The 23,546-nt window shown below is 39.3% G+C and overlaps 1 protein-coding gene across 1 annotated transcript in view; it reads right to left on the reverse strand.

Moving 5' to 3' along the window:
* The window catches only part of LOC135247953 (acid-sensing ion channel 2-like), a 363,876-nt gene that overhangs the window by 286,317 nt on the left and 54,013 nt on the right, over positions 1–23,546 (reverse strand). The window lies entirely within an intron of this gene.

Below are 23,546 nucleotides of genomic sequence, written 5' to 3' on the forward strand. Positions count from 1 at the left end.
ACTATGGAGAACAAAAAATGACATAAGCATAAATAAATAATTAAATACATAAATAAATGAAAAATAAATACATTCTGTTAATGAAAAAGGCTATTTCTGTATTTTTACATTTATTTATTTATTTATGCTTATGTCATTTTTTGTTCTCCATATGTAACAGTCACAGCCAGACAGAAAAGTCATATAAGCTTACAGTTTTTTTAAGTTGTCTAACAGAAGATGCCATTGGACTGAAGGATGATATTTTGTAAAATTGAGGGCCATATAAGTACCTGGCATAAATTGTCATTTTGTACAGTACATGCAATTTAGACCTGTTATTTTCAACTTCCTTTCACTAGGGAAAGAAATAATAATATAAATCAGCAGATATCAGCCTGTTTGAATAAACATTGGTATAGGCCTAGAAAAAAAACCAAAAACACATCAGTCAGACTTCTGCAATGGCTTTCAATTTCTTTGTAAATGACACATATAAGCTACAATTTTTATGACATTAACTTACAAATTGTAATCTAATGTTTTTGTTTTTGACAACACAAGCATTTTTTGCTAACCGCTGTCAGCTAGCCTGTGGAGAGGTTATTATTATAGTGTCTCTTATGCCACATCTTTCAGAACACTGACATAAACATATTCCGCTTTCAGCTTTTTTTGTTTGTTTGCCAATAATTTATAAAATTTCTAGCTAAAATGATAGGCTATTTACAAAATAACACTTGAGAATAGCAAGTAACGATTCCAGTTGATGAACTAAATGAAAATTCTTTTTGTATTTTGACTCCTCTTCAAACCTTCCCCCCCCCATCCCCTCATTCCCAAAGAGTACTATACCTCTGATGTTTTACTCTATAGTGTCCTTATTAAGCTCAGGTGAATTTCTCTGGCTTAGCTCAGTAAACCTTCGTGCCCTTTTACAGATTTTATCCATAAGACATCTCACACAGAGAGAGGGGAGTCTTTGCTGGAAACATATAATTCAGCGGACAACACAGCTCTTTGTTTTGCTCCCTCTGAGAATAGATTGGCAGCCTTCAGTAAGTCTCCACAAGAACACTTAAAGATTTCCAAGACGGTCCATCCACCTGGGATTAAACGCACATGAGCCATCATTTGGTGGCTATTTTAGTATCCCTTCCTGCAGCGTTTCTTACATTAGTACACACGGGATTAGGGTAAATACATTTAAAGGAAGTTGAATGCGTGAGATAGAGGGACATCTTTAAAGCCTTAAAGCTTGTGCTCTGTATTTCCTGTCCTTTGCATCATGTTAAGGCCCAAATGGGAGCTGCTACTGATTGAAGAGCCTGGAACTGTCGTGTAAAGGAGCAGGAGGTAAATACCACTTCTGGGAATGGCCAATTGCCAGGATATTTCTGCTCCCTAACAAATGTCTGCATATTTCAGCATACAGTCGCTCCTAGTCATGTCATCAAAGCAATTATTTCTAGAGTAAGCTATATTGTTTGCGGCTTCAAGTGTGAACTAATTGAAACTGTTGAGACTCATCATTAGTATTCCTTGGAAGTGCATATCAAATCAGCAGTTTGAGGAAAAGTTAGAAGTTTTGTTTCCTGACCCTACAATAGCACACTTTAACTAAGGACATTGTGTGCCGCTAATGGCTAGAAATGCATTGCTAATTCGTGACTAAGCACTGTCTTTCAACATCCAAAACATAATCAGGGCCCTCATTCAAGTCCGCAATACAAATGAGATGGAATTAAACCGAGCTCCTGGAAAAAAAAATAAATCAAGCCAATTTTTCAAGAGAAAATCCCAGCTAGTTGTTCCAGAGAGGGAGACACAGCTTGACTGGGTAATAAATGGGTCATCTATTAATAGAGTGGGGTCTTTCAGTTCAGAGGAAGCGAACGGCAACACCACCACAGCTCAGTGGGAAGTTTGGAGCTTCAGTTTCCGCTGATACCTCGAGGCCAGCTGAAAATGATCCCTCAGCGCTGTGACGTCTAACAGGATTGGACCGTAGTTGGGTTGGCCGATTTGTCAAAATTGTCTTATCCGGCGCCGTCACCCCTGCAATTGGAAATTTGTCTGGGGGGGGGGCTTGTTTCCACGCAGTGTGGCTCCGCATCACGGCCTATTTATGTACTAATTTATTTATTTATTTGTAAATTTGGCAACTCAAATCCCACCCCAATTTACAATGTCCACTTCGCAAACTGTTTACAAGCATGTTCATATACAGCCCCTGCTGCCGGTTCGCCGTGAGAGCACAGACAGATTATGCTTCTCCTCCGAAATGCCCCTGCCAGGGTGGGAATAGCGTGATACTTTGTGTGGGTTTTTGTGGACCAAAGAAATATTTTCTCTGTATTAAAACTGAATCTGCCTTTAGTTCATCCTCTGACATCCACAGTTTTTTTTTTTACTAATCTTTCTTTACTGAAACAGTATGCCTGCTCTTCTTTAATTAAACAAAATAAATCACCTTGAGATCTTTACAGCTTATGAGCTTCAATGAGTGTAGCAGAAACAGGCTGAACAGATGTCTGACATGATTTGAAAAATAAATCCTGATTAGCCACTTGGTTCAGTTTTAAAGTTTTAAAGTTTTTAAACCTGTACTAACAGCGATAGGTTTACGTAGAGGTTGCAACATTTAAAAATTTTGAAATTATTAATTCCAGGCTACTATCTTACTGGCACTGTCACTCTGTCAACAAAACTGTTGTTCGCTGTACTTTTTGGCATCTAGTCCAAATCCACGTTGGTACACAATATGTAGATTAGATAGCGGCGTCCCACCAAATCAGCAGTGTCAATACTACGTGTTTGTACATGTTTGTGTGTGTTTCAACTTTTGGACAAGTAGACGGACGTACAGAGACCAACAGACCCACAGAGTGGTTTATACTAGTTGCAGCCGAAAAATAAAGGACTTTAAAGAACTTTAAATCGGCAAAAAACCGATGATGGATTCAGGCAATTGCCAATTCCCAGCGTATTCATCCAATCGCCCAACCCTAAACTGTGGTCCAGTCTGTTCTCCTGCAGCTCAGCCTGACACAGAAAGAGTGTCTCTGCTGTGCATTGTCATCTCTGTGGTATCCATGCCCCTCAACACAAGACTTCAATTCAGGCAGGAGAGGGAGGTCCTTTGCCCTGTGCACCTCCCTGTTTGATTGTGGTGATATATGATAAGCCGCACCTATTCCATGCTGGGAGAACATGGTTGCTAAGCAACTTTGCAGGGTACATCCACTTTCCTGTCTGAGTCTATCTTTGTCTCTTGACTGTTCTCTCAAAATCCGTCTCTTCAAATAGCAATTCTTATGGACAAGAAGATCCCTATAAGAACCCAATTGTCATCAATGTACCCTCACATTAGCCAACATTTATTTAGCATACAGTAGCTACACTTGTATAACAAATGCCATGGAAAAGAGCTAAACTGAGGTCCTACTATGGTCACTCTAATTCCCTGAATCTCATTCTTGCCATTTTCTCTCTCTCCCTCTTCATTTCGCAGCTCATCTTTCAATGTTCCCTCTCCCTCGCCATTCCTCTGTGTGGCTCTCCTTTGTTTTCACATTTTCTCCAAATCTCTGTGCCAACATTTAATTCTTAACCTCTTAGCGCAAAGCCCCTAGTAGATCATTAAACTCAGACATTCGGTGCTACTGCAACCAAAGCATGAGTTAAAAACAGAAACGCATTGTTTCGGTTTCATTAGTAGACGATACACGACAACTATGCCGAATACAGAGTTTCGCAGTGCCACCATTGTCGCTCTGGTCGTTCATTTAACACGCACCCCCTCCCTGCAGTCTCATCTAGAAAACACCCCACCCTTGACATAATGGACAATATTGTCTATCTTGGCATTCATAAAAATATTCTTTCACCACTAAAAAATCGTATTCCGTCATAGCAACAAGATAAACCCGACAATAGCCCTAAGATATGCCTACACAGCAGTGAAAACTCTGCTCACTGAATAACAAAATAAACGAGAAAAAGTTTTTTAAAACTGATACCATGTCATTCTACAGTCAATATCTGGGACTAAATATTGAATAAATATACAACCTTACCATTGGTTTTACGCATAGAGATGTCCCCTTTGAGACTGAGTGGTCATATATTGTCTTGGACAATCCGTTCGGGAAATATATGCGCATGTGTGATGCCTGGGTACCTTCCAAAATAGCTGTGCGTAATACCACAGCTGTTGTTTACGGCGTCGTCGCCCTTTTTAGTATAGTCTGGCTTGATTGACAATTCATTTATTCAGTAGGTGAGAGTATAAGCTTTCTGACTATGTATAACATGTCTAATTTTGCTTTTGGAATAGCGTTTTATAGGTCAGCGTAACCGGAAATTTTCTTATCATCGCATTCAATTACGCATTCACGTGGTAGCAGTAAAACAAAGACGCTGCTAACGAAACCTTGTCAACGATTTTTCGAAATTTCTTGAGAAATACTATTATTATTGAGGACTTCTGAGCATAGCTAAGCCATACGTTTGCTGATAGACCTAGCTGACATAGTTTTCTGGTGTAAGACAGGAGCGGATAGAACTATACCATTGATTTCCTGTCTCTGTCTCCATCTACTGAAAACAGATAAGATTACATCATTGCTATGTAAGTATTACTGCTCAAAATACTTCGGTTATATACGTTATTTTTGAAATTGAGTGTCTTTAAATAGGTTAGTGGTATTATATAATGTGGATATTTCACACTGTAATGTAAGCGTTAGTTAGTAGGTAATAGTTTTTGTGAAGCATGCAACAGTGATGACTTGAGAGTTGGAGCATTGCCAAAACGTGGTGGACGGTTGAAAATTGTTTTCATGTCGTCGCCCCATCCCCATACAAGAAAACATACGAGAGTACACAGTATAGAAATACATACAAGAGTTAATTACACATTTAGGTACTGTACCGCATTGTGTGACAATATGTTTTCATTATTTTTTAACCTGATAGCAATGTTCCATCTTAAAACTTTATAATTTTATAATATAATTAACTTTATAATGGACAAAAAGCATTTCATTTAATTTTGTAGAGATTTTGGACATGTTCCTGGACCCATATATATTTTAGACAACTGTACTGACTGAAAGCTTGTAATTCTGACTTGAAAATGATGCAACAGTGATTTTCTTGAGTCAAAACAGTTGATTTGTAGTGAAATACGTGAATATGTTGTGATTCACAGCAATGCATAATTTAAACATTCTGGATAGATTTGGAGACGCTGGGTACACTGCTTAGTTTTTGCTTCATACATCTATAGTATTTCTACATATCCACCCTTAGATTTTATGAACTTGTGGTCAAGAAGTTTTTGATCCAGCACATGTATAGTTTAACCTGTTGTATATATGCAATCTCTCAGTATTTCATTGCAAACTAAAGAAGTGCAAATTCATTTTTGATTTTTTGTCTAGACAATTGCATTTGTGGCACTTTATTTCTTCCAAAATTATGAATATAAACTAATCTGCATTAGTATTGTAAATTGTACAAATGTCTTGCTTCATTTAAGCCATTTGTCAAGTCGCTGTGATGTTCACATCTGGAGTTATAAAGCTTTAAATAGGGTACCCCCTAAATGGGAAAGGATTGGCAAGATTTGGCATGTGCGCTGAGGGGTTAAAGTTGCTTGTGTACGAAACCATTTGAAGTTTAAAAACCCATTTCTCGTCCATGTCTACGTATACAGTCAGTTGGCTCAAATAACTGCTGTTTTCAGCTTTCAATTCTTTTTTGGTTAAGGAGCATCTGCTCATGCACTGTCTGGAATTGATCTAAAAATGACTGCGCAGTACAGGACCATGAGGTACAGTGAAAGAGATTTTTTTTTTTTAAATGGTCTCAAAACCTTGGTCCTGAATCGATGCGAGTAAATCAAACACTGTTGAATCGGGGGTAGACAAGCTGGGTCCCAGAGGAGCTGATAACAGAGAGATTTATGGCAGGTATGATGTTCCATTAGTGAGGGATACATGGCTGAAATGAAGGATGATCTGACGTCCTATCAACATGAGGGCATCTGCTGAACAGATTAAAGCAACGGGGGCGAGGGAAGCCAACCAACGCTGCAGACCAATGCCCGGGAAGGTCGGCCCCTATGGTGAGTGCGACCCTGACCCACGGAACCCGCAGGCTTCCGTGCCCGATTCTGCAGCCGTCCCACAGAAAGCTGATACAGCGGGTGAGCCTGGAGATTCTGAGGTTCTCATTCTGCACCGTGTCAATCCAAAGCGCAGGGCGAACGGTGATTTAGGCCTGAGGGTGGGGTGTTTTGGTTCTCCCCTTCCTCCCTCGCGGTGCCCCGGCGTACGGTAACTGCCTGTTACATCAGCATTCTTGACAAACAATGTCTGCGGGGCGCTAAAAGAGAGCAGCTGCTTTCGCTCGCCTCTCTCGTTTACTCGCCCGCGCTCGTGTTTGTTACAGCCGTACTGGGAGACGGGGGAGGGGTGTTACCTTTGATACGCGTGAGATGACATCACACGCTGTGACACCGCTTCGGCGTCATAAAGCAAGAACATACACAATCCAGGAACTGTACCTTATTCGGCCAATTTCTGGCTGCGAGGGGGTGGCAGCATCACTTGTTTGGCCTTGTGACCAAATAGTTGAGGTGTGAGATAACTAGTGGTCTCTTTTTGCTGTACCCAAGATGCATAAATAGAACCTCCAAGTGACTCAGAATGTAGAATATGGTAAATTAAGAATATCTAACTTGATCCCTGTTTCAAGGTTACTTTTTTGTAATTTGTGTGTAATTTGGAGCAGTGTACCCAACTGGTTAACTGTTATCCTCAGTAGGAGATGTGCTAATACAATGCTCCTTTTGTGGGTACAGGTGGCAGGGCCTTTATGTAGGAGAGAGGTATAATAGGTGACTCCAAAAAAGGGGAAAATGTTTTAAGCTACCGCAGGTTTTGCAGATGATGGACCGCTTTTCTATATTGAACAGCTTCATTTTCTACAAATGATTTCAGCAGTACAAATACAAATTCCTCAGCAGTTTGCAGTCGTGGAACCCCACTGGTGTACTGTTGAGCGATATTTAAACTGAATTGCTCCAGTAAACACCCAGCAGTAAAAATAGATGAAATTATATCATGTAAGCTATTTATGTCACCCTGAATGAGGATGACTGCTGAGCACATTGAAAATGACGGGGAACAGCAAAGTCGAAACAGTTATTTCTGGAATTCCTTTTCTTTTCCCTACTATTGTAACTTGCAAGCATTCGGGTATGGATTAGGCACCCTGTAAAAGCCATGGCCTGCTGGCGGTGATTCCAGAAGCACTCCCCGGCACACTCGCTCTCCCATCCTGCATGAAGCATTTGATCTTTTAAGACGAGCAGCGAAGCCCAGGGTTCAGGAAGTTTCTGAAACACCACGCCGATTGCGGTCATCTGTGTGACCGAGAGAGGGAGTCTTATTCAAACTGGACTAGGAGCAGTAGGCTGCTGAGTCAGGAAAATAATGACTGCCAATAACACCAACAGAGTCTGAGAAGTTTACTTTAGGTCTCATTCTAAATGAACTCATAGCGCCAGCCTCACTGTTGTACCTAGAGGATTCTTGACAGCTGAAGCGTAATGACACTACAGCAATGTGCTGCTTCAATATTGATTTTGCGATGTTCTACAAACATGGAATGTGTGCATATTAATGTTAAATTAACACATGTACTGTTTGGTAGGGTGTATATATAGCCTGTGTGTGTGTGTGTGTGTGTGTGTGTGTGTGTTTAGAGGAAATTTGTACGCAGCAGACATTTCTAAAGGTGACATCACACACACCAAAGCCAGGAACAAAGGAAGCACCCGTTCTGTACGCTATCGGCTGTCTATGGAAGGCAGACTGGGAGTCTTTCAGGGGCTGCCTGGCTTGTTGTTGCTGTTGTCAGAGATGCACTGCATGTACTGATGGATAAGATAACATATAAATCACCTAGCACAGCTGAGTGAAAGTGACACGTTTGGCAAATCACGTGCATTGGCAAATGTTTCATAAGACAGAGACATTACTCTTGATGATCACAGTCACCGAGCGGATGCCAAGCCTGTCTTTCGTCCCAAAAGCATATTACAAAAGCTCTTTTCCCAAGTTGCCTTCACAATGGCATTCTCATCCTTTTTAAAGGCCAAAACTAACCATTCACCTTTGGGATATCTGTGTAATATTTAGCCCTATATAAGCAGCTCAAATATAATTACTACTACTGCGGTTTCCCTTCACAAGCGTCATTTGTGGAACAGATGACTATATATCATCGTGAGGGGAGTCTGTAGATGAGAGACTTCTGTAATTTCAGTTTTAAAAGTCATCCAAACTCTTATCCTGAGCCCAATCTGCCAGAGTTGAGGGCCTGACCCAGCAGCAGCTGTTACTTTGTTTGAAATGTGCACGTTTGTGAACTGCGGAGCTGCCCGTGCCAGCCGGTTATAGATGTGGGGCCCGGGGGCGAGGGGGGGCTACTTCAGTTAATCAGTGACCTCGCCATGCCTTCTGTCCCTACGAAAATGGCAGCTGACCAGGAGTCAGGCGTTCACTCAGTTCTACTCTTTCATTTTAAGCGCCCTGTCAGCCATTCAATGGCCTCTTCTCTTTCATGCTGGCAATAAGCGAGCAATGTAAGACAGCTGATTTTACTTTTCATGTGTTAAATGAAACTTTCAATTTATTATGAACCTCTAATCTCCTATCCCATGGTTCCTTGCACGAGATGTAATGGCTCCCGGTGGCCAGGCACAATCGCGACTTGAATAATTCATGCTACGCAGTCTTTTAAATTGAATCTAACTATCTCCAGCAAGCCGGACCATGTTCCTCCTGTTATTTGTGCTTTCATTACCGGTGGGTTTTCTTGATGGACCAGTCCTAAAAGAGACCATTTTCTGGTTTGCAGCTTTCAATTCCCCCGTGCCTATCTTTCCTTTGTATTAAATGTTTAATGTGTTCTCATTTTCACTTCCTTTATCCTTCCTTCATATTAAACATGTAACGTGTTCCCTTTCCGTTGTATTAAATGTGCATATGTTCTCTTTTTCACAAGCCTTTATTCTACCTTTGTATTAAACATGTAATGTGTTCTCATTTTCATTTCCCTCCTTCTTACCTTTGTATCAAATGGGCAATGTGATATCTTCCCTTTGTATTACATGTGTAATGTGTTCTTTTCTTTATTGAATGGGTAATGTGTTCTCTTATCTTTGTATTGAATGGGTAATGTGTTCTGTTTCCTTTGTATTAAACAGGTAATGTGTTCTCATTTCTTTGTATTGACTGGGTAATGTGTTCTCTTTTCTTTGTATTAAACAGGTAATGTGTTCTCATTTTCGCTTCCCTCTAAAGAGCCCATCTGAGGCTCTAGTGATTGGGAAGGGGAGTATTTTTACCTCTCCTGTCATCTCTGCTTTTTATCACTTTATGAAACTTTACTGACATTGTTTTATTGGCAATAAAAGGTAAGTAATCATTTAGGACAGAGACCAAGAAAAGGGAAAATGTAACTGCCAATTTAAACATCAAAATCTTCAGTGCCAATTTGACTCTACTTTTAACTTTTAAATCCAACAAAGAACATATTGACCCCACTGGATTCAATAGAGTTAATTCAACACTACTAGAGTTTAACACTATTAATTTTGCATAATTTTGTGTGTAAAAATCCCATATACACCCAACAACCTGTCCCACCAAAAATTGAAAAGACAAAGGAGAAGGTCAATGTAACAGCATGTAAGGAGCCACGCTCCTTATCAGATTACTCATTCTGCCGAAGAATAATAGTATATAATAAAATATATAGAATAATAACACTACAATAACACTATATGACCAAAAGTATTTGGACACCCCCTTAGTCTGGGGCAGTTTTTTTGTGGTTTGGGCTAGGCCCCTTATTTCCAGTGAAAGAAAATCTTAATGCTACAGTACACAATGACATTCTAGATTATTATGTACTTCCCCAACAGTTTGGGGAAGGCCATTTCCTATTTCAGCACGACAATGTCCCCAGGCACACAGCGAGGTCCATATAGAGAAGATTTTGTCAAGAACGGTGTGGAAGAACTTGAATGACCTGCACAGAACTCTGACCTCAACACCTTTGCAATCAACTGGAAAGCCAGCTGCAAGCCAGGCCTAATTGCCCAATCATTGCCTGACCTCACTAATGCTCTTCTGCCTGAATGGAAGCAATTGCCTGCAGCAATGCTCCAACATCAGGTATAAAGCCTTCCCAGAAGAGTGGAGGTTGTTATAGCGGAAAAGGGTGGACCAACACCACATTAATGCCCGTAATTTTGGATGAGATGGTGGATGTCAGGTGTCCACATACTTATACAGTCTTATGTGTAGTTTTATTTAGCAGTATGCACAACAGAATGTTTCATGCAACGCATATGCATGGTGCAGTACCATGCATTTCACACAGGGATAGTGAATATACAGTAGGAATCTGCCTGTTCATATAAAACTACAAAAAACTACAGCTTCTGGGGAAAACATTTACATGTGAAAATAATGGCCAATTTGAATACAAGGAGCGTGTCATTGAGTACATAGACATATGTGACGTCTCCTCACATTTTCATTCAGACAGGTCCTGCATTGACGGAGCACGCCAAATCTGTCCATTGTAATTCAGATACAGTACATGTAAAAGGTGATGTGAACAAATATTACACATGCTTGTGTGTGTCAGATAGAAGTGAAATTTTATTTTTCTTTCAATGGAAATTGATAACTTGGAGAAGTTTGTATTCCTCTGTTGTCGATATACAGTAGAGTCGACAAACATTTGTACTTTTTGAAAAACAAGCGCGAATCCGCAACAGCTACGACCGCACACGCGCATGCATCCATGTGTGCAAGCATCCACGCACACTCCCTCACACAAACACGTGACCTCTTCTTTGGTTCATGACCAACCTTTCCACAAAATCTTGTGCAAATCTGTGAATCCATTCGGGAGTTATGCGCCCATCGCCATGCCCCTTCTGGGTCAATCGGCCTGAACGTTACTCAGCTGTACCTTCCGGTCATGACCAACGTCCATGCCAAATTTCAAACTGGGGCTGCTACGGGGTGGGACACTTTTTGTGGACCGACCGACCGACAAATAGAGCTATAGAGCTGCCGGTCACAGCTAGAAAAGCTATACATTGGGATGTGATTTGGTCCTCCGTCCACAAGAGGTGGCCACATTTGTATGCAAATAAGTGTTTGAACATTTCTTGTGTATGCTGCACACCTCCATTGTAACACACGTTGACATTCTGTGTAAATAAGCCCTCAACTAGCAGGTAAACATTTTCTATGTGTGGTGGAATGACTGATTTGGACAAACAGCTACCCAGAAGATTCAAGTCATGCATCTTTGTGGTTAGCAATTTGTGGAACCTGGGGCACGCCCCTCCAGAAGTGGAGCTCTGACTACAACTAATGAACTGGCAACTACTACTGCGATTCCACAAGGGGATGCAGGCAGCTGCAGCACACAGTATCTCACAGTACAAGGACCCGCCCCTCCAAACACTAAAAAATAAGGTCGACCATTTTAATTCACCCCAGGAGAATTAGGAGTTCAGGCAGCTCCTTTGTGTCATGACTTCCACATGTTCATTTTGTTTCATTATGTACTTAAAATGTATTCTTTACAGGTACTTTTTTGTACTAAAGGTATCAGGCAATGCAGTCCCATTGCAATTATTGATACTGCACCATATGCTCATAAATTCAGATAAACTGAGGGTGTTAGTGGAGAAGATGTGTGGAAAATCAAAGATAACCTTATTTGTCTAACATTTGAAATGTCAATATCTCACCTTCAGTGGACTCCAGAGAAATAATCTTTTGAAGATTATTTGGTTTCCACTGTGCAGTGTACCTTCATAAATGCTATTACACCTTATATTAAGGTATAAAATTCCCAATTACCTTATATTATTTCTCATTACTTGATCAAATAAAGTGCATAGATAGTTCCAAAGTCTTTTCAACTTGAACTACAACTTGCAACCAGTCACACACACACACACACACACACACACAATCAGTAAATGGTCACACAATTGCAAATTCTTTATAGAAACATAAAGAATTTTTGTTTGCAACCGTCTTCTATGATGCCAAAAACCAAGTAGCAAGATTTATAATAAGCTTATTTTTTTTCCAAGAACAAAAAAAATCTTAATCATAATTCAGAAAAGTACAATGAGTAGCAAAACAGCAAAAGATAATGTACGCCAAAAGAAATCTTTAGTTATAACAGGAAACAGTTTTGTTTTAATAAAAAGCAAAACTGTTTCATGTTATTGCAACACTAAATGATGACAAGAGTTTGCAAGACAAGAGATAAGATCAATATCATCTCTAAGAATGTGAGAATTCAGTTTAAATATTTTAAAACACAGCAGATTATTTTCATTGACATAATTATTCACATACATGTTCTATGGGTCTGCATATTTGTTGCAAAAATATACTTGTTAAAAATACTATTGAAAAAGTATATGGACACCTGACATCCAACATCTCATCCAAAATGATGGCCATTGATATGGAGTTGGTCCACCCTTTGCTGCTGTAACAACCTCAACTCTTCTTGAAAGGCTTTATACTAGATGTTGGAATGTAGCTGCAGGGATTTATTTCCATTCAGCCAAAAGAGCATTAGTGAGGATGGGCACTAATTGGATGATTAGGCCTGGCTCGCAGCTGGCTTTCCAATTGATCTGAAAGGTGTTGGATGGGGTTGAGGTCAGGGCTCTATGCAAGCCAGTCAAGTTCTTCCACACCTCGCTATGGACCTTGTTGTGTGCCCGTAGGCTTTGTCATGCTGAAACAGGAAAGGGCCTCCCCCAAACTATTGGGGAAGCACAGAATTTTTCTAGAATGCAATTTTATGCTGTACCATTAAGGTTTGCCTTCACTGGAACTAAGGGTCCATGTCAAAACCATGAAAAACAGCCCAAGGGGAGTCCAGATATTTTTGGCCATATAGTGTAACCACTTTTCACAACTGTGTCTGTTCTCTGAACAGCTTGATGTGAATCACCAACAAAACATTCCTAGTTTGAAATCTGATTGATTCAGTGATTATTTTGAATGCCAAATTTAAAACTGTTCCCCAGGCAAAAAGAAAAGATCCTTCAAACTGTAGTCTTCATGGGGAAAATAAGTCAGTTGAAATGAAACTGCCATCAAGCTAAATGGAAATAGAGAAAGACAAACCCCAAAATTCAATCAAATTCACTTAGCCAGTTTAAGGGCATATGAAATTCAATTACACCTGACTTAAGTTTTTTTTTATTCAAACAAACCGTATGCCAATAAGGATTCGCCTTATTCTTTGAAATAAGGTTATGCATTTAGGTTTGAAAAACCAGCAAACATTGTGGTCCCAAAGGAAGGACATCAGCATGGAGGTCAGACCTCTCTCAAAGGGGTCCTACACATACTGTATAATCGATTTCAAAATCATGCCCTCATAAAAAGTAAGACAAATGTCATAGAAGTTATGATCCTGTGACAGATTGGGGGCCTTCACAGTGCCAGGCTCTTGATGGTGGGGCAGTGGAACAGCATCCCTGAGATGGGCGAGACCCTGTAAGCACACATTGACTACAGCAAGGACTGTCACGTTACATTGGTGAGTGAAACAATAAAACAAGCTACATGCTATAATACCAGCCTTGCGTTGCATATTTTTGATGTGCCCAAATGTGAGGCAAATGTGAGTCTAATCATGATGAAATGTATTATAGGTTTACCACTTGATATCTGGAAACTGCCTGCAGAGTAAAATTTCACATGATCGTATCATTTTCCCATTATGACTCAAACCTATGCCATTTTATATTAGGTTTTACTTTTTAATCACAAGTTATGGGGGCAGGGCAAATCACAGGAATGTGGTAACGTCACTTGGCCTAACATTTCTCAGTCCAGATGTCAACACAAAGATAACGATGTTGCAGCATTTACCAGACAGCAGCTTTCACATACCAAAACAGGTACATCCAGCCTAGTGACAGCATCTCCCATCCTGGAAACTATTTGCTGGTTCACTGTTGTAATTTCCAAAGCGGGTTTTGTTTCCCCACCAGTCTGAACAGAGGATGCCCGTGTGGCAGCCACCTTAGGTTTTACAAGCAATGTTATGCTTTGCGATTGTTTTCAGACATCCAGACCAGTTAGTTATCTTGCAACCCCCGGGGGTACTGACATCGCAAGAAATGAAAAGGAATATGATACCTGTCTGCAAAAAAAGTTTGGCCAATATACAAGTAAATGGGCTACGCACATTGTTTCAAGTTATGTAGCTATAGGCAGAATTTTTTTAATAGAATGTGCACCCCCTCCATAAACAGGTTTGCAGATTCAGAAGTCACAAAGGTTAATGAAAGCCCAATTGCCTTTTGGTCATGGACACCAAAGGTAATGAAAGTCACCTTTGGTGTCCATGACTGTTGTGAGCTGCTGCACAACAATATTTGTTGGAAAATAATATGTGGTGATGAAAGAAAACACATTTTAACTGGCTAGCATTAAACAGGTGTTTGCACATGCCAATAACTTCACAATTTATTTCTGATTACACTGAATAGCCAATTTGTTTTGTTCTGTGAAAGAATTCAGCAAGGATCATCACAATGGATAATTGATACCTATAACTAAACTTGTTTAGTTTAAGTTTATAATGGAATGAATTTTATTTTGGAGCTTTCAACAGACTCGTGATATTTTGTTATATGGTATTATATCAGGATGCTAGAATGTAGTTTTAAAGTAGCAACACTCATTTCCCACAGCAATATCTTCCTTTTGTTATTCTACCGAGATGTAACATGAAACAACCTAGCATGCTGGAAATCTGTGGTCCAAGCAAACACATTTAGCAGAGAAGCCAGGTACATTTGCAATCGCTCAAATTTTCATTGGCTAGACCTATTACGACCTGTGCCATAACAGCATTTACCCATTTTATGGGAATATGGTGCTGGATTAGTCCAGGGCAAGTAAAGTCTTGTGTGACTGAATTGCATGTGCCCTTAAATGGGATAAGTGCGTTTCACTGAATCTACCCCAAAGTAGATTCACTATAATATTCTTAAAAAACACCAAAGAGAATGCTTTAGTTAGGGTGTTAAATGGCATGGGACGCAGTACTGACTCTACAGTCTCTGCCCTCGTCTGAGAAAAAGATTTGATACTGTGGATCTTTTTTTCCAGCTTGAAAACAGGTTTGTCCTTTCTGGTACAGTGCTGAAAAGGTTTCTGGCTTATCTATCAGTGTTTTTTTGCTTTAGGATACTATGGGCTGGATTGAGTCAAACACACTTAGACTGTTGAAGGGCCGATGCATTTCAAACCTGTCATATTGATCTGGAACCTTATCTCAGTAAAGACTACTTTACTCACCAAATTGCGAAATAGTGATTGGAAGTAAGTGGTTCATGCCAATGAAAATGTATTTTAATTGGTTCCATATATTGCTTCTGGTTGGTCAGTTCCTTTGCATGCTTAAACCTGAAATGTCTATTATACTGAATTCAGCTCAATGTACTTCACACCACAACTTCTAAAACTGTGAGAAAAATAGACTGTTGTTATTTCACATTTCTCTCATGCTGGCGATGCCATTAAAAAAGGAGTTAATTCATTTTTTGTTTCATTTGATTACATAAAATATCATCAAGGTCATCTCTGCTTGTGTACGTACACTTTGTTGTACGTCGCTCTGGATAAGAGCGTCTGCCAAATGCCTGTAATGTAATGTAATGTAATGTCGTGTTTGTTACAAATATAGCCCACGGTTTAAATCTACCATGGTTTAAAGACACAAAGGTTTGTATTTGGCTCTCATTGCAATGAATTGTACAGTTTTTTAATAGTTCAGTTTAATTCCAGAAAGATATTTCATTAATAACATACCTGTGCATGGATCTAGGTACATGAGCTTGATTTGGAGGTGCACAATATTACATCATTTTTATCGTGTACCTTTCTTATGTTTGTCTCTGCATCATTATGGTATTGGTGATAAAATTTTATGCCATGTGGTGTATTTATATTTTTTGTGGAGTGGTACTTTTTATAAATAGACGGTCAGATAAAACAGTGCCATTGAAACTCATGTGGGTATTTAATAGCGCTAAAGGTATATTCAAATGTGCTTTGATCTAATGAGGAGCATGCAGTTCTAAACATCTCATTCTGCAGTGTTAATAAACACTTTCATCTTGGGAGCAGTATACAGTGTGCTGAATTAACTTATGATTTTAGATGTGTGTTTCTTTCACATAGATGTTTTCAACACCACGCTCCCTGCGACTCCTGGTTTGTAAGTTTCTATGGTATTGGCATTGAATGCCTACTATGGCAGAATAAAATTGAAATGAATGTATTTTACTTATTATTTAGTAGTGATACTGTGAGCTGGCTTCTACCAAAAACTTTAAATAAACTGTTGGAAGGAGAATCAAGACTTTTAGCATGCAGTTACTCAGAGCAACAATATGCGAGCCAAAAGAATCCCTTGTAGATTCAGAATTAACAAAAACCGATTCCTCAGTAAGGAAGGCCCGCTCACCAATAATGAATCTTCTAACAATTGCAGGTGTGAAATACTGAACAAATGTTCTTTAGATCTTATGGCTGTAACTATTTAAGAAATATCCGCTTAACTCAATCACTTGTGAAGATACCATATTTCACACAATAGGGATTAACTATGGTGATATTACTGAACGAGATGAACTTACTAAACTGAATGTGAACAGTGGAAAAATGAACATGGGATGCCTGTGACTATGACAATGACAGCATTTATCAATGGAGAAACTGTGGACCAGTCAGCCAATAAGGAGAGACATGAACAGCAAAGTACAGACTGGCGTGGACACAGAGTGGCACACGCAAATCACTGAGCCCATCCACCTCCACACACTTAGACCCTGACTCGAGTGTATACTCAGTGAGTGAGTCTTTTTGGAACACAGGCCATCTAAGAGGAGGAAAATGACTGACTTCCCACCCAGAAGAAGAAATGTAGACAGGGAAAAAGGTCCTCATCCCAGACAGCCCTACCGGACCCATAGGAACACAAGGTAGAACCATTGAATGTCATCAATTTATCCAGTAAGCCCATTCTTAGACTGTATTGTGCCTCTTATTAAAGAGCTGTGTTTTGTCCCTACAACCTACTGCCAAGATTTTAATACAATAGTTGATCTGCACAAATGTATTTGTCATCTATGATTAAGGGAATTATTTTCTGGAAATGAGAATCTTAACCATATTTCTGGTCCTCAAGGTCCCAGAGCGAGAATAACCACCAGGCAGGCCCACCCCTCTCTGTTGCTTCTCTCAGTGGAGATGCTGCTACTTCCACTCAGTCTTTGAGGCCTGCCACTCTTTTTAGAGGTAAATCCACCTTTATTCCTCCCAATTGACACTTACTGTAGGTTAGTGGAGAGGGGCGTTGCTATCCTCCAGAGACAAAAAAGAGAATACAAAGTGTACGATAATTTACCTTAGGCACAATGTGATGCACTTGGGCACTTAAGAAGGACAAGGGGTTCCCCCTTGGAATTGATTTTGGAATGGATGGGAGGGAATCCGCTTTGGAACTGGGGCGCCATTTGGGGAATCTTTGACATGTGAATTCATTAGTTATCATCCATCAATTACCCAGATCAGACATTGCATTGTCCAGTTAGTACCACAAACAAACCTGTGCAAATCATTTGAAAACTGGGCATTCCACTTAAAAACTGAATGTCTGGCAACCCTAGGCAAAGGAAACCCACAGTGGCAGCCAGTGGCTCTTTCACAGAAAATATTTCAGACTTCATGAACTATTTCCTCCAATCATATATGTTTAATATTTAACCATATACACAAGATTCCATAGATTTCATTAAAACAATTCAAGGGCTAGAAAATACAGAGAAGTGTAGGCGGTGGTAGGGATGAGCATTCAGAGAAGTTAATTAGCAGGCTTATGCATTAATGATAGTCATTTGGACCTTCAATACAACCTTTACAGTATATTGGCAGTCAAAGCTTTACTTTGCAGAATATCACGTCTTCCTTGAATAAAAATATTTACTCACAATACCAAAGAAAGTGGTGGTCAATAGAAATCCAAGGCTGGTTTTTAATCTGCAGTCCCATAACAACATTTTTGTGTCATCATGCAGGAGCCTCGAATCGAATGCAATGCAATGAGAAGAATGTCCCCTGAGAAATCCTCTGCCCATGGCTTCATGAGGTGGGGGGAATTTTTTTGTCATTTTTGTGGCCTCTAATTGCACCTATGCTGAGGGGAAATAGTGACTTTCGACATTGAAACCCTCAATACATTTGATGTTACATTTGATGGGGGGCCTCAGAACGGCATAACTTTGTTCCAAGCACCAAATGCACAGTGGAACTTATAGAGATGGTGCTCACCTATAGTTATTTCCGTGTTGGTTCAGATTTCCTCATGCGGGTGTCAGGCACGAGCATGGGTTCTAAGATGGCTCCCAGCTTTTCCTCTCTGTACTGTGGCCTGTCTGAGCAGGTCATCTTCAATACTCAGTGCAATTATTTTTTACCTCACATTTTGTCTTGGAAGAGGTTTATAGATGACATTTTATTCATTTGGAAATCCACAGAATCTTAACTTATTGAATTCCATAAATTCCTACACACCAACAGCAATAATCTGAAGTTCACAATGGATTATGATCAACAGAAGATGTATTTTCTGGGCAGCTGTTTTATTATTGGACAATCTTTTCACCCACTACCACTTTAATAAAAAGACTCCCCATCTCGCGGGGTCATTCCTATGTTCCCAGGGTCCTATGTTCCCCAGATATAGATGGCACCTAATGGGAACATGACAAAGGGTCCTATGTTCCCAGGGTCCTATGTTCCCATTTAGATAATGGAATGACAGGTCTATGTCAGGGTTCTATGTTCCCCAGATTTAGATGGCACCTAATGGGAACATGACAAAGGGTCCTATGTTCCCAGGGTCCTATGTTCCCTAGCTCTACATATGTGCTCTCCTAGGGTCCTATGTTCCCAGGGTCCTATGTTCCTGGAACATAGGACCCTGGGAACATAGATATGCTTCCAGTTCAGCTGGGTTGGTTGCATTAGTAACTTGGTCGGTGACTTCAAAAAGCAGGTAGTTGATATGAAAACACTTTTCAGACAGAGGGGCTACAAAGAGGAGTGGATTACCAAGGCTTGTGAGGGTTTAACAATATACCACAAATGCAGGGTTTAAACTAAATCAGGCCTAAAATACCCGATAACAGGTTCAAATGCTCCCTTATTCTACCCTATAGGTAAAGAGTTGGAACACATCATTAAAAGTCACTGGCACATTATTGAGACTGATCCAGCACTTAATACATGCCTACACACACCAACAAGAGTACTCTATAAAAGACTTCCAAACCTTAAGAATACGCTTGCAAGAGCACACCTACTTCCATCCTCTCCCTGTTGTCCAAAATAGACAAGAAGGCATATTTTTGTCACTTTCATGTTCACACATTCCTTGTCTTTTTAAAAAAAAAAATTTTAGGTGTTTTGGTACTTTTGCAACATCAGCTATTCCTGAAGTTATTTAAAAGGTCTGTTCTTTTTGTCTAATCTCTTCTCAAATGTGACTAACAACATTTGGCATTGCTGCCGGGCATAGTATCATATATCGCGTTTTTAGAAATGACGGTATTGTGATATTGTTTCTATAGACATTGCCCAGCCTTTAACAGTAGGGACGTTTTTGTCCCCCTGCTCTTTATCTACTGGGATTACACAACAGATTTATTTATTTATTTACTGGATGAACAATCAAATATCTTTTTACATATTTTTTTATCTTGTACATTTTTGTGTTTGTCTCGCATTTTCATGGTACTGGTGATACAATTGATGTGGTGTGTAGTGTACTTTTTGTAAACAGACAGTCAAATGAACCAACCAGCAACATCTGACGTCATTTTGGTATTTAATAGCACCAAATTCAAACATTCTTTGGTCTGTCAAAGCTCCAAAAATGTCACATGTTTTGGTGTTAATAAACACTTTTATCATGGGATCAGTATACAGTGTGAGTCCACTTCATATATTATGAAAAAAGAGCAAACTGCTTTAGAGATATTTTCATTACATACATGTTTCCTATTGCAGTAGCTGCTGTTGTTCCAAAAAGGACAGTAGTTTAATCTTTATGTAGATGAATGTACACACTTACATCTTTATTTTTATTTCTACAGAGTTAATTTGACAGAAAAAAAAATGTTTCTTGTGGAATACTGCCATAATACCAATTGCCAGTCCAAGGTCATTTACCTATAGCTTTGCTTTAATATAAAAATGAGGGAAGTAAATTTTATTCTATGAAAGAAGCAGACATTTGTTATTATGCACACAGCATGGCAATGTTTGAGCCAGAATGGAGAAACTTGCTTTTATCTTGTACACTAGACAATGCAACACAGGCATTTTGACCAGTGTGATCTTCAGGAGGCTAAGCGATGCTAAGTGAGCTTTATACAAGCACAGGCTACAGTATATGTATGTAGGCTATGGCTTCTTCATAAGCATCATTCAACACACCAGTAATCATAACACCACCAAATACCTGAATTATTCATTTAATGTGTGGAATACTCTACAGCAATAACATTTTAATGGTAAATTATACTGTTACACAACAAATTATATAACGTGCCAATGTTTGCCCCTCCTCTTCATTATTGTATGCAAGTGCTCTTCTACATATCATATTTCCCAAATATTGGACAAGAGTGTTTTATTTGTATGGAAAAGAAGGGGAAACGCATAAAATGGACACTTATTTCACATAACCTAGTTTATATTTATACTGCTTTAATACTCAAATATGGCTTTCTTCTGGTAGGAACAAATCCCTTTTGTGACCTTTGTGTCAGTACACTAATAATATAATCTCTGGAAACTCGCAGTGAGGAACTCCTGAATTTGTCTAATCAAAAACACAAGCCTAAGTTCTCAGGCCTCATGTTTAATCTAAAAATTCATCGTAAATTAATGATCACATATAAAACTAATTTAGCATTTTAAAAGTTAATATATGCAATTACATAAAATCACCATTGAGTTCACAACTTTCCAACTATTATCCACAAGACTGAAGTACAATGTTTACAGTACAAGCCTCTAATGATTAAGTTTGGCACATACTTTGACCTGGTAAGCTTATTGGGAGGTCAAGAAAACAAAAATTCTCTGAAAGTGAAATTGATATCAGAGGGGATGTGAGCACTCAGCGAGTGACATTACAGTGCTGTTTTCCTATGCAAATCATTTGTAATTGCCCAGCTTGTATCTTCACTTGTCAAAATCTGGACTTGTGCCTAGTGGGAGGGTTGTCACATCAAATCCTGACAGCCTTAAGAAATGTGTGAGCTGGTTGACACAAACATTGCATATTTTCAAGTTGAACAGTTAAAAAAATGTTCAGAGTTTCTCTTCAGCAGTGCTGAATGTTTTTAATTATTGGTGGTATCCATTGTTTTGTCTGTGATGTGTGTCTGTTGAGCCAGAGTGCAATATTCATTTGTAAGATGTTAAATTTTATTGGAGGGTTTGTGAAATCACTCTGCATAAGTGTCTGCTAAATTAATGTAATGTAGTTAGCAAGCATTAGTTGTCAAGTAATTTAGTGGCTTTAGACATAGCCTCTGTTTGTTTATTAGTCACTGGCATTGACTGATTTGATTGTAACTTGAAATAGCTAGCTGATAGCTCCCAGGTTTGAGTAGCTGGGCCGATGAACAATATTCCTGTTCCTAACAGCTCCTACCAAAAACAGAAACTAACTTCAGCCTGCAATGACTCTTTGCACAGTCTGCTCACTTCCAAAAACAGATACAGTCAGTTCTGTGCTTCCAACAGAGAGAGGATTCTGCATCCAACCAACAAGGGTTGCTGCAGTATCATAATGACCTCACTCAGGTGTGTCATTGTTCTGAATCACTGATTACAGCTTCAGCCATCTGCATTGCGAATTCATTGCTTTTTGGGCACTAGCTAAATTAGTACATTTGTGATGATCGATCTAATGTTTACAGAGAACCCGTTTCTACTGGCAACCGTACAAATCACAAATGATCTCTCAAAATCAACAAACATGACTGCACTCTCAATGTCTGCCAAAACAAGGTGGATAGGTAATGGTTTTGTTCAGTGGGAAATGCCACCAGCCACAAGGGCATGTTTGTATACAGAATCAGGGGCACAGCAAGTAAATAGTGTAACTCAGTTCTTTGTTAAACAATTTTGTTTTTCAGTTAAAATAATTGTATGCTCACTACCATACAAATCTTCATACCTACAGTATAAGGAATTCATAAATTAGGCCCCTGGTGTATCTCTTTCTAAGTTAGAGAAAAGCATGCATGGCATTTATGCTGTGTGAATCTCTCCTTGATGCAAATTTGCAAAACAGTGCCGAAACTCTATTGAGGTGCTGACTGTGGCAGGAAATCAATGTGTTTAGAAGAAGGTGCTTCATGCGCAAACCAAACACGTCACAGAAAGACCTAATGAGGGATTGCCGAAATGATTGTTTTCCCTCTGAAATAATGGTTAAATTATTTTTAACCTGGCAAAGGGTACACATTTTCTATAGGTAGATCAGCTTTACCAGCTACAGCTAACCCTATGACAGTCAGAGAGGGTCCTCAACAGTCGGCACAGCAAACACATTTCTATAGTCTCACTTGATTAATAAAATTAAATTACCTTTAACTGCACATCACATTATCAATCTATTGTAGTAGTGACTGGTTAATGGCAAATCTTTGTGTCTTCAGAAATACAAATGCCATCGTCATATTGCAATTCTCATAAATTATTTTCAAAATAAGCATTCTATATGCAAAACCAAAACCAAAGCATGCATTATACTTTCTATAAAAGCATGCATGCTTTTTAAACCAACAATCATTACTATTTGCAGCTTAAACATCTACTGCACACTCCATAATGTTTGGGACAAATACTATTTTTTTCTAGATTTGGCTCTGTACTATACAATATTATATTTGTAATCAAACAAGTCACACGTGGTTAAAGTGCACATTCTCAGCTTTTATTTAAGGGTATTTCTATGCACTTTGATTTTACCATGTCAAAATTACAGAACTTCTTATACACAGCCCCCCACTTCAGGGCACCATCATTTTTGGGACATACTAATGTTATGCAAATGAATGTAATCATGTTTAGTACTTTGTCACATATCCACTGCATGCAACGACTGCTTGAAATCTGTGACCCATAGACATCACCAGGTGATGCTCTACCAGGCCTGCACTGTAGCCATCTTCAGCTCCTGCTTGTTTTCTCTACAGCATATGAAACACATGTTCAATTGGATCCAGATCGGGTGAATGACTTGGCCAGTCAAGTATTTTCGCTGTAGTCAATGACACATCCACGCCTCACTCCTAGAGTGTTTTTCGGATCGGTTTGGCAGCT

This window comes from Anguilla rostrata, chromosome 2, assembly GCF_018555375.3.
Source record: "Anguilla rostrata isolate EN2019 chromosome 2, ASM1855537v3, whole genome shotgun sequence".
Taxonomy (NCBI): domain Eukaryota; kingdom Metazoa; phylum Chordata; class Actinopteri; order Anguilliformes; family Anguillidae; genus Anguilla; species Anguilla rostrata.